This window comes from Melanaphis sacchari, unplaced genomic scaffold, assembly GCF_002803265.2.
Source record: "Melanaphis sacchari strain LSU unplaced genomic scaffold, SCAv2.0 Contig0_pilon_pilon, whole genome shotgun sequence".
Taxonomy (NCBI): Eukaryota; Metazoa; Arthropoda; class Insecta; order Hemiptera; family Aphididae; genus Melanaphis; species Melanaphis sacchari.
Genome location: NW_020270366.1, coordinates 22,355,764 through 22,367,790, shown reverse-complemented (window position 1 = coordinate 22,367,790; position 12,027 = coordinate 22,355,764). Strand labels below are relative to the sequence as shown.

At 25.1% G+C, this 12,027-nt stretch overlaps 1 protein-coding gene across 2 annotated transcripts in view; it reads right to left on the bottom strand.

The window, feature by feature from the left end:
- Positions 1 to 11,205, bottom strand: part of LOC112601567 (protein artichoke-like) — a 106,072-nt gene extending 94,867 nt beyond the window's left edge. The window contains exon 1 of one of the 2 annotated variants that reach the window (XM_025349263.1): positions 11,167 to 11,205. The gene's annotated coding sequence lies outside the window, so the exon portion shown is untranslated. The remainder of the gene's footprint in view (positions 1 to 11,166) is intronic. The other variant, XM_025349287.1, reaches the window with a different exon arrangement.
- Between the last annotated feature and the right edge of the window lie 822 nt (positions 11,206 to 12,027).

Here is a 12,027-nt window from a genome sequence, read left to right as displayed (position 1 = left end):
TTAATAAACAATATTATTTCAGTTGGATAAAAATATATATTTTTCAAACCTCCCACGACGATTTTTTTTCCTCTGATCAAGTATCATTTATACAATAAAATCGTGTTACTATTTTATTACGATTTAATACAAAGAATTAAAATAACATTAAATAGTATTTACTAAACACATTTACTTTAAGTTATTTTTTAACTAAATATAGAGTAAATACTAAAACGTATATACAAGTACATAATATTATAAAACATTATTTCTCTTTTTTTTTTTCATTAATGCATATTCTTAAATGTTTCATGGTAATAATTTTGATTAGATACTTATGTAATAAACATGATATTATCTTTGTGTTACTTTCGTGAAAGTTATTCATTTAAAAATTAATAATTATTAATAATCAAAAATTAATTATCATGATTATCAACATTAATTTAAAAAAAAAAAAAAAAAAAAAAAATGGAAAATTAGTTAAAACATAAAATAGACAAAAATTAAAAAGTTTATAGATGTATCCTAATGTCTACTAAGATTTAAAATAAATTGAGCTTTGACTTATGGTATAAATACTCATATTTATACAAATAATAAAAAAATTTTAAATTTAAAAAAAATTGTTAAAAAATTAAATAATATTACTCAAAATTATGAATAATAATTTATTTAAATGTATCAATACCTAGAATTTTATAAATATTATATCTATTTGAACTAATTATATGTATATATGTTTATTATTTAATAATAATTGATAAACTTTTCAAATAAATAACTTCTTATAATATTTCATTTGGTTACGGTTATAAAGTATTCAAACTAAATAAACTTTGGGCTTACTAATAAAATTATGCATTATTCATTTTTTTTTATACAGCTTATATCCTTTATACAAGTTTAAATATATTTTTTATTCTATTTTCGGTATTTATGTACCTACCTCAACTATTCTTATCTTATGAATCGGGAGAACACATTGTAACATTTCTGAAATATTTTCAACATTCCGATATACATATACATCGTATTAATATACCGTACATTTTCAGTGAAGCCTCATTAGCTTTTTAAATAAATATATACTTATTATTAAGCAGTTGAAATGGATACAACTATATAATTCTACTGAGAAAAAATAATATACACATACTATATAATATATAAACCATATTTAAAAATAGTAAATGTATTTATTTAATGATTGGGAGAGAAAAAATAATTGAATAAACGCAACTTAATTATATAGACCAAATTTGTAATCTCGATTTGTTTTGCAAATTTTTCAATATTAATATTATATCATATTATACTCCTTTAAAACCGATTTTTTCTAATTCGATCAAAAAGGTTTACAAATGTAAAATGTTAATTTAGATCACGTTTTCCATAAAGCTAACCAAAACATAAAACTAAATTTTTCATTTTAATAATTTTAATTCATAATAACATATGAATGAATAAAAATTACAAAGGGTAGGTGTAAACATTCAATATTATAAGATCGAAATATTGTTACTATATTTATATTTTTAGCTATAGTTTATTTATAATGATTTTCAATAATTGATAAAAATACGACGAAATTCCAACAAAATGTAAAAAATTACTATTAAAATATAATATTAAATCATTTATATATGTATATTATATACATAATAAATACGAAGCACAAAAAAACTTATTATTTATATATTACACTGGAAGTTCTATAAATCGCATTCGACATGTATCACATGATATATAATTTTTAATGTGCGTAACCACTTTAAAGTGCATATACATTTAAAGAATCGTATTACGTTATTATTCTTATAAATAATATCTGAGTGGGTAATACTACCAATAATATACGAACATAAATATATATTTATAGATTTAGTTTTAGAATACACATTTTTAAGTATAATGCGATAAAAATTGGAACCAATAAATATTTTAGGTCATAAAAAGTAATTAAATTGGTATCAAACATATCCGGTTTTACTTCGAAAAAAATAAATTTTTATAAAAAAGGTACTTAAAATATATGCTTGAATAAAGATTAAAGACATATTATTTTAGAACTTAGAACACGGTAAGTATTAAAAACAAATAGTAATACATTAAAACGATGTTATTATAAAAATATAAGACAATATTATCAGGAATTTTCTTAATAGCTAGAATTATGGCCAAATGATGTATACAGTTTGTAATAAATCAACTGAAAACATGATAAGAAAATAATATTCAATAAAATTAATAGTAAGGTATCACCGGTGCTTATTTTAATAAAACGTGTGATATATAAATATTTAATTAAAAATTGGAATTAAAATTATAATATTCTCATTACAAATAAAAACTTTAATGAATTTATTTCATTCTTATTTATTTAAACAGTACTTTTAAAATACTACATAAACAGACGCACAACCGTAATGCATCTTAAAAGCCTACCTATAGCGCCATGAAACATGATTTTATTATCAAATACGCATTATCATAAATAAATATTAATGTATTTTTATTTGAAAAATTAGACTTAATATAAGTTCCGTTGAAATACGATTTTGAAATCAAAAATTGTTGAATATTTTGAAAATTATTTTTTGGCATTCTTTACTTAAAAAATCGGAGACCGATGTAATAAAGATTTTCTCTCGAAAAAAAAAATGATCAAAATTCTACTCTCCGATAAGTCCTGATTGTTTTTTTTTTTGTAAAGTCGTTTTTTACCTTTGAAATGTTTAATTTTATTCTTTCAGGCTGGCTGTCATATGGCGGCTAAGCAACTAAACCACGTATTCCTTATATCTTACCACTTAATAAATAGTCAGCTTTTCGTCCCTGATATAAATTCTATGTTCTTCATTAATTGTAAAAAATGCTAAAAAAAAATTAAGTAAAATAAAATGAACACTTTTTACTAAATAAATTTACTCACAGAATAGTTAATAGCAGTTCGCGGTCATAGAGTAAAATAGAAAAACTACTATCGCCGCCACCAAATTCTCATTGATGCTGTATCAATAATAATATTTACGTTTAACGACCAAAAATATTATGATCTTTAAAGTTATGTCATCGCAATATTGTTGTTATAGAAAAAAAGAAGAAGAAAATTAACATTCTATCAAATATAAAATAATAAAATCATCGCATTAGTAACGATTAAACGGTCATATTCATAAGTATAAAAACTTAATGTAAATATTTAATACATTATAATATTATATCTTAGTATCTTACAAATATCCTTGTTTTTTCATTTAATAAAACCGTTTACATAATATTTATAACATAAATAAAACACACATATACATACGAAGAAACTTACTATTTCTCTCGCACACACAAACTGCGAACCAGATGTTCACTTGGCCAGTATAGACACATTTCAAAGCCGTTCTAGTACATTTACTACATAAGAGCGGTTAGATTTTGTTAGTTTACATACGATATCTAGATGAGAAAGTTTACAAATATACAAACTTTAATCAATATTTAAACTTGGTATACATTACCTTTTTAATTATAAAATATTTTGTTCCGAGTGGTAATGATAATACCAGGTTAATATGTCAACCATGTGGATATAAACAAAGATTAAAAAAAAAAAAAAAACAAACGAATTTTTCAAAATACTGTTAAGTATTAATACGTTTTAAGTTAGTCTACGGTAATCCTCATCGATTCAATATTTTATTCCTCTGTATAAGTTTATCTTAAGAGTAATTTATTGGTGAAAAATATGTGGAAATATCAATAGAAAAATTCCATTTCAAACTAATTACACCCTCGTAGCTATACTAGTTATTCACGCACGCTAGACCGTACTTATAGTTTATTGTTGCTTAAAAATAAAAGAAGAAGTTTTTACCACTTTTTAACTTTGTGAATCCAACCCATTTTCATATTATTTTAAAACAAAATACAGTTTTTCTATAATTAATGTACAACAGAAACATAGAGTTTAAAATAATTTTAACAATGAAAAAAAATGCTTAAATGAGAAATATCTATTGGAAAAATAAATACTATTCTTTAATCTACTAAAAAAAAATAATAATAATAACGTTATGTTTATAAATTTTATGAATTGTTTTACCTTTTGAACAACACATAGGAATTTTTCGATTATAATAAAATTAAAAAATATGTTAGTATATAAATATGCCATTTAAAAAAAAAAAAAAAATATTTTGTCTTTTATTTATTAAACACTCTCAAAGTGTATAAGACATAGTATATACTTACATACAATACATATTTTTTTTAATATAAATTTTAATTTCTACAAAATAGTTTTTAAAAATTCGGTTTTATTGATTAAAGATTTTTCAAAAATTTTGATTTTATTACAAAAGCGTTTAATACTCTTAAAAAAGTTAATGGTGAAACATAATTTAAGTTAACGTTATTAGAATAGAAATTATTTTAAGTGAAGTACATTTAACACGAAAAGTGTTACTAAAATTTTGCACCCTATTAAGTTTCAACCAAATTCTAATCTTTTCTTAAATATTACATGGAGATTAGTTCAATTAACGAAATGTTAACACATCATTAATAATCAACGTGTTTCATATGAATTTGGTTGTGCTACTAGAATATTAATAAGTAAAACATCCAAGTTAAAAATGTATAAAGGATTATAATTTAAAGGCGTAATACAAGTGCAAAAAAAAAAACTTCATTCATATATATTACTCTTTAAAATGTAATTAAAATCGGAGTACATTAACTAAAACTGCAAATTAGTGAACGCGCATTAGCTGATAAAGTAATTTGCTTGTCTATTAATAATTAATTTATTTGCACTACTATTTAAAACTTGCAATGAAACACATACTATTTTATTATAGCATTCTAAGGATCTGTACCTTACTATACATGAACCAGAGTAAAGATCATTAGGAAAATGTGCATAAACTGGCAGTAATACGACAAAATAGAATTGCAACAATAATATTTACAGAAGATTAGAAGACATATTCTTAGATAGTTTGAGTATCTCGATAAATGTTTAATTTCTACGTGGAACTTTCAATCTTGCACGATGGATGACGATTGTATACAGATACATTAAAAAATAATAATAATAATAAAATAAAGCTAAAGTTTAAGAATAAAAAAAAGAATAAAAATAATCAAAACGGTCTGTTCGATAGTAGTGACAGCAATAATAATAATAATTCTACTTCGAAGGGAAGTGTGTGCGTGTTTGGAAGACAAACGCGTTCCGAACGTCGTGATATTATTGTTTATGTGAAATGTTATGTCGTGGAACAATCGAGTGTGAGTCCGATGAATGAGGTGGCGGGTTGTAAAGACGGGACGAGAACCTAAAACTTATTCAGGGGAATTCGGTATCCGACCGACATGTGCGTAGTAATATTTGCCACCCGACAACAAATACGTAATAATTTGACGTGACTGTGTCACAGTTGTCGTTAGCAATATCTTGCCGGCCCATATCTATCATTATAGTATATTATTAACAGCCCAATTTTGGTTATTGGACGAAGGTTACCGAGTCATTTAAGATTGGTCCCTTCTTTTATGTAAAAATGTACAATAATTCGTCAGCCTGTTAAGCAAATTTTGCCAAAAAAAAAAAAAAAAATATATTATATTAAAATTGTAATTACTCTTTTCGAATACTTTCATTGTAGTTTAGTACTAAATATGATAGTTTTGTATAAAAAGACATTTTTTAATAGATTTGAGTTTTTTTGTCTAAAATGTTTATATTTTTTTAGAGATTAAATTTCCAATTATATTTTTTTCCCCATTGTTATAGTAAAGAACCAATTTTATGGATATATCTATTTAGTGTATTTTTTCGGCGTTATAATTATTTATTTGACTCGAACTGCAATTTGTTGAAAAGTACGAACAATAATGATGCCAGTCAATTATTATAATTATTATTATTATTATTATTTATTCTTTTTTTTTTCATTAAATTATAAAAAATCAGTTGTTTTCTAATTGTGTTTTTTTTCGATAAACAGTCTGACGATATATTATACTAAGCATTTTAGCATACATAAAAATAAAATAAAACAGACAGTTTTAAAATATTCGAAGTTTTTGTAGCTAATCACTGCATTATTAGGTATCTATTAATATTACAATACGTTTATTAGACACATTACCTTTTTAAAACTGCATTTAATATTTAAGTTTTTTAAAAGAAGTTTACAAACTAAGAAACACGATAACTGCAAAGTGGGATGTTTATCTTTGTAAACCCAATGATGCAATTAATTATTTGTTTCAGTAGTCCCATACGGGTAAAAAAATTAAATAGGAAACCTATTAAATGTTACAGAACTTCATATTACATAAAATTAGTCCTATACTAAGTTATTTCTATAATATTATTATGTAATAATAAGAATTAATAACCAATCACGAATGTCATCACAACGCTGTCAAGTTATATACAATATTATGCATATTATTTACTATTTTTAACATTTTTAAATCAATATAGCAGATGAACTGTACATAGCTATGCTTAAAAACATTTTCTTAGCTTTTATTTAATATTTTTATCCATTCGATTGATTATTGTCAGTATTAATAATTAAGAAGAAAACAATTATACAACTATCATAATATAACTGTAATACGATTATTATGGTGCAATCAATACATTTTGTAGATTAAAACACGATCTCACTCAAAAACTAAATCTTCGCTACAAGTTTCCACTTACTGATTAAAATATAGTGTTGACATAGGGATTTTCTCTATAAGCTTTAACTACTAGTGGCCATGACTTAAGTGATTTTTTTTTAATACATTTAAAAAAATATTTAAGTTTAGTTCATAAAAAGAGCCAACCATAAATTTATTGAATTATCGAAAATTTTATAAATGTTGTTTTACACACAGTGACAAATAGGTTTTCTTTTAATTTTAAATACAGAGAAGAATTTTTATGTAGTTAATATAATCTAGCGTTCCTTCCTGGTAATTTAGTTATGGTATTACAAATTATAATAATAATTGATGTTCTTGACAACAATCGTGGACAAAAACTTGTATATAAATAGTAAGTTGAAACTAAAAACTATTTTTTTATTTTTTTTTATTACACTTAGAGACTGGATTTAGTACCCCAACTGAGTAAACTATTGTTCAAGGGCTACATATAACACATTTTAGATCCCTACAACTATATAATTTTTCAACAAAAAACACAGAAAAATATATTTATTTTGATTTACATATATTAAAAAATTAGTAAATTTAAAATTTAATTTTTCTTTTAAAATAAAATTATCGTAAAAAAAAAGTAATAAATATTTTTAAATTGTTTTTGAGTATGTAATATAGTTATATATGTTCAAATAAATGATCGGCGTTATAATTGTAGAATATATACAAAATGTAATGCCTTGTTTATTTATTTTGGGTCCTCACAATATATTTCACCCAAAGGTGCTAAGTGCTAACTCCTAATTTTTACTTCAATTGTATGCAGGTTTGTGGAAATGTTGACTATTATTGAAACAGATATAACTGATATTATGTTATGAAATGAAAAAAAAAAAATTACTCTCGACAAATTCACTGTATTATTTATGAAGGTTACAATTGATTTTTCTGTGGTTTGTATTAATATGTTAATTTTTCATGTGTGGCTTTTTAAAGATATTCCCAAAAACAAAAAATAAAAAAAATACCTCTCCACCTCTATTGATATATACTATACGTTACCTTTATATTGTATTAGTTTAACCAAACTCTACACAATATTGCAAAATATAATACCTATATAAAATATAACAATATACCATTGTACCATATTATACAGAGATACATTTGAAAGCACTCAATTTACTTCGATGGTATTCTATATATTGTATACATATTAATTCGACCGTATAAAATAGCCCGTGATTTACATCGCGTTTTACATGTAAATCAGCTGAGAAACTCGTTAGGAAGTTCACAAAGACGTAAACAGGCACAGTGTCGGCGCAGCTAGAGACCGCATTAAAAATCGACCAACGAAGCATCCGACACTCACCCCCCGCTTCTAACAACACTGTTTCGCATAAATTTCGAAAAAAAAATTTTATACCGTAGCCGGGAACAACGCGCATCTAGCTATAATATATTATACGTAGGTATCGTTATAATATTGTATAAAACTAGCATCGCATTATGTATACGAGTGCGATATGTATATAGGACGATCTATAAATACAGGCTATACTAATTTTTTATGTTTTTTAATAACTTAAAGTATTTTTAACACTTTTTTTTTTACAAAGTTTAAATAAGCACCGTTTAATTACGATAGGTATAAGACAATAAAAAATTGAACCCATATATTATGCAGCACGTGTCAAAACTTATCAATTAAAAAAAAAAAAAAAGTAAATAAATAAATAATAATAATTTAATGTTTGATATTCAAAAAATGGTTAGCACTTGGTTGCTAAGTACAAACTAAGTATTATTTGTCGTTAAAATAAATAAATGCGTAAACAACAGCATTATGAAGGAAAATGTTATTTTATAAAAGCGTATATACAGTACTTTAATCTTATGAGTAATGATTTTTATAAAATACAAAAATTAATTAACAAATTTCGAGTTAGCCAGGTAAACAAATCACTCCGCAATTATATAGTGTTCGTGAACATTATTTTATGAATATTATCATAACATCAGCTGCGGTGACGAAATAATAAATCCTGGTTATATAACGCACTTACGCGTACACATAGATATTTGTGAGATGACTGTAAAAAATTCCAATAGTTTTATCATTCACCGCGACTGTTGGGTGAAACTATTCGTCCTATTTGTATATTACTCATATTTTATTTTTATATACATATAATGTGTGTATGTGTAAGCTTCTTTGTTTACGAAATTAAGTATTAGATCGGTGATGATTGCTACAGACATCTGATGATTGTCCTTCGGTTTATTTTATAATAGCTGGTAAAATCGACTCGGACGTAGAGTTGCAGCCGCTGCAACGCTGAAACTATTGCCCTGATCCTGAACCCCACTCATCTGTATCTATAATACCTACTTATAATATATAGATTAATATACAAACTGCTCTCTAAGAGCACTCAACCAAAATGCTCTGCACTACATCGTCAGACTCCTTATTAGGTTTGACCAATACAAATTTCTGTTAAAATAAAAAAAAAGTAACTAGGTACACAAACGAAAATACTCCATATGAAACTTGTCAAACGACGATTTTCCGGTAATGTCGCCGGAAACTTTAAACGATTCATTAACGTCGAAACATTAGCGTATATTATCATATTATCATACATAGACAAATGTCAAGTTATCATAAATAATAAATACATAATAATAAGTTATATTAGACTTATCTTCAGAATTAAAAGATCGATATTATAGTCAATAGAGTCTATACACAAACTATATTTTGTTTATATAATTGACAATCAAAATTGATCAGAAATGTTAATATATTATTATATACAGACCCATATACCTAATTTATATTTATTTTAATAAGAGGAATATTTTATAACGTTTTGTTATATATTTTTTTAAGAATGGTAACAATGATTGCACCATAATTTAAAATTTATATTTGTTACTTTGGCCGTACATCATTTGCGCATCGTCTGTTTTACCTGTACCAAATTATCACACATCAATTGCACACCAACACGCTGAACAATAGAGTTATATAAAAAATAATTTTCATAAATAATATGTAATAAATAGATACAAATAGTTAAAAATAAATTGAATTGTATTCATAACCATATAAATAATGCACATATTATTGAAATGAACACTTTTGTTGGCACATTACAGTTATAGTTAAAATACAAAATATACATTAGGTAATTCGAGTAAAAATGAATTGAAAATAATAAAATTTCGGATACATAGGTAAATATGATCTCACAATTTTTCAGTGTTTTTCTTTCCGTATAAAAATATTTTTGGAAAATTATTCTAGCTTTTCCACGATTTGAATTAACAAATTTGAATCGACCCATTCTTACATGTACTCGAAACTCAAAAGTTAAAATGTCAGTATAATATTATTTTCACGTCTCGTAAAGCCGTACTTTACTATACAGTAATTTACTATCTCGTTTGATATACTTATGCAATAAAAATTTATTAGTCAACCGTACATCTTAGTTATGTTATTGCTAACTGATTACCTATAAATTGGATAAGACTTTTTAAACTGCTGATGCACAGATTATGTATAAGTGTATAACCCAAAAATTGAACGATGCGCAACTGTCTTATAAAAAGGTCAACATTAACAGTAGTAATGCGCTAACGACAACCGGCAATTACTTTCTGGCTATCATCAGATTCTCTATTGTCTTGATTACGGAAAAAATCAAGAGGACGAATATTTAAATTACCAAAATCATATTTTAAAGTTTACAATGCCAATTCAATTAACTAGTACCTATGGAGAGTAGGTACACGTTAACAAATTACTATCATAATTCATAATTGAATTGTTAGATATTATTTGTGAATACAAATATATGTTAATATAATTGAGTCTAAAATATAATTATCATCTAATTATTACAAAATAAACATGTCATAATTTTTTATTACGTAAATTATGTAAATTGTGAGATTTTAAAATTAAATTATAAAACATAAGTGAAATAAATATATTTTATCGTAATTACATCCAACACACTTTTTAAATAATAAACTGTTCCTTAAGCTTCATACATCATATTTACAGAAAAAAGATTTTACAGGCATTTGGTATTAATTATTTTTCCAGTGTGTCAAATTTGTAAAGTTCTTACAATATTTTGTTCAAAACAGTAAAAATTAATTTGGCTTTAAAAATGCTGTATAAGTTTACACTTAACCTATATATGATGAACTGCAGTCATAGTCATTAAAAAATGAATACACCGTTTAAGCATAAAAAAAAAAAAAATACAACGACCCAGTGAACCTCTTACCTCTATAATATTAATCAAATAAAAACACGATAGTTTTCACGTTTTTAAAAATACAAAATATCGACTAATGTGAATAGTGAAAAAAATGTCTAAAACTATTAGAAATTCTATACATATAGGTACACACATTAAAACTAAACACATTTATTTATTTTTACTTTAATATAACAGCAATATGCGTATGTGAGTAAAAAAACGACTAGGTACTTACAGAATACGTGTTGAAATCGCAAGACATTAGCCGCCGAACTGAAAAAAAAAATTATCATCATTATTATTAATGACTATTTTCTTTACATGTAATAATTATTGTTTCGTCATCAACCGGAAAATTGTATTCGTGTACAACAGTGCGTTATTTTCAAATGGGCAACGTCCACATATATATGTGTATAATAACTGCGACACATCCACATTATATTTTACACTATTCAACTACTATACACTAAAGTATATTATACGTATATATGAATATATATATATATATAAACGAGGAATGACGTAGGGAATTGGGTATGAGTATTTAATGGCGTTTACGATAAACGTGGGCGGTAAGGAAGTTCGTCGGTATATATATAATATAAATGTATGTATGTATTTATACATACGTACGTGCCACAGTATAAGACGTACGCCGTACGTCTTAATTACCTAAGTGAAACTCGAAAACCCTTGAATCGGAATGGCGTGTATGATTTACATATTCAAGAGATTGTTTGTCAACAAGACTTCGCGTGCGAATATAATACGAATGTGTATGTATATTATTATTATATTCAAACATTATGTCTATAGTTATAATATATCACACAGGTTTGCATATATTATAGTTTTTGGTGTGTGTTGATGGCGGCGGCAACACGATAACGTAATAATATATTATTTTATTTCGTGTGACTTTTCTTCGCACGCGTCACATATAAAATGTGATTCTATACGTATACACTTTATACACATAAAGTTTCAGACTTGAAATTAAATCGTAGGGAAACGAGAAAAGGCACGCGCGCTCCATTCCGATGTGTCGCCGTGTAATTATATATATAGTATATACCCATGGCTGTACAGCTCG